This window comes from Pyxicephalus adspersus, chromosome 7, assembly GCF_032062135.1.
Source record: "Pyxicephalus adspersus chromosome 7, UCB_Pads_2.0, whole genome shotgun sequence".
Classification (NCBI taxonomy): domain Eukaryota; kingdom Metazoa; phylum Chordata; class Amphibia; order Anura; family Pyxicephalidae; genus Pyxicephalus; species Pyxicephalus adspersus.
The window spans coordinates 75,000,753-75,002,102 of NC_092864.1; the positions used below are offsets into that span (position 1 = coordinate 75,000,753).

General features: G+C 38.8%; 1 long non-coding RNA gene across 1 annotated transcript in view; it reads right to left on the reverse strand.

The window, feature by feature from the left end:
- Nucleotides 1-21: 21 nt before the first annotated feature.
- LOC140334618 (uncharacterized) overlaps nt 22-1,350 on the reverse strand; it is a 6,079-nt gene continuing 4,750 nt past the window's right edge. The window contains exon 3 of the long non-coding RNA XR_011921609.1: nt 22-352. This is a non-coding gene — a long non-coding RNA (uncharacterized lncRNA). The remainder of the gene's footprint in view (nt 353-1,350) is intronic.

Sequence of the window (1,350 nt, forward strand, 5' to 3'; positions counted from 1 at the left end):
GATGGAAAGGACTGCCCTGCGGAATTGAAGGTAAGTGTATTTTTTTTTTGCACTTTTCAGTTTAGTTCCTCTTTAACTTCTAGAGCAAGCTGCGCTTCGATATGCAAAATAAAAAGAAACTACTGCAGAGTTTATCTGCACATTTTTGTTTTATTATGGCAGATTGCTTTACACCCTCATCCGCTCGAACCCAAATTACTTCGCCACCACTAGTAATATTTTCTCAATCTTCTTCTGGGTCTGAGGTCCTCTCAGTCAACCAAGGATAACACAACTTTTGCGGGAGATGTTTCAGCCAGGAAATCACAGGATGCCATCATTGTACAGGGCACTCATGAACAATCAAAAGAATCTGCCATAACAAAAATTTCAGAATTAGTCATTAGTTCCACTTTAGCAGATTGTGTTAAATCTTGGTAGTATATTGTAAATCTCCTTAGTTGATTCTGTCCAAAAATAGACTGATAAGGAAAAAATACTTCTGTCCACAGTGAGATGATTTACAGGTTTATTATTTACAATATTTAAGATTATTTACAATAAATGTTACAAAGTAAAAGATTAAGAGATAAAGCAAAGCACACACATGTGGAGACCCAATGGCACGATCAGTAGGTCTGACTACTAGACCAGAGTGGGGACCATTTAGGCCGAAATTCTGAACAGATACCTAGTGGGGCCCCAAAAAGATTTATTGTTCTTGTTACGTTACATCAGCATTGTAGAATCAACATGACATTGCATCCAACTTTACTACAGTTATTTGGAGACATAATTCTTGCTATTATCTCAACTGATTCCACCAAGGTTGGATGATAACAGCCACCATTTCAAACACAAATTCCTAAAAATTCCAGAACAGACACTGGCAGTACCAGCGTCTCCTCAAAACACTCGAAGAAAACCAGGCATCACAAACTATCTATAGAGGGCACTGGAGCAAGCCACTGTCATAGAGGACATATACTAATATAAAATAAACTAAGTAAAGCAACTTCAAGATAAAAATATAAATATACAAAAAACTTTAAATAGCATGGTTGGGTGATGTCTTATAGCTGTGCGTGATATTATGGTACAGTGCAATTTTCACAAACACCGTCTTACCATGTTTCCCCGATGATATTGCATCCCCATCAAATAAGCCACCCCCCAATTTTTGCTCAAAAAATTAAAATAAAGCACCCCCCGCAAATAAGACACTGCCACTGTGTGCCTCTGTGTGACTCCTCGATGCTGGCTGCAGTGCAGAGTGAAACTGAAAGTAACTTCAAAGGACAAGCAAACTGCTGATCCCTGCCCTAACGGAGTCTGTTACCCGGCCGTAGAAGCCAAAAGAAAAGTGAGTCA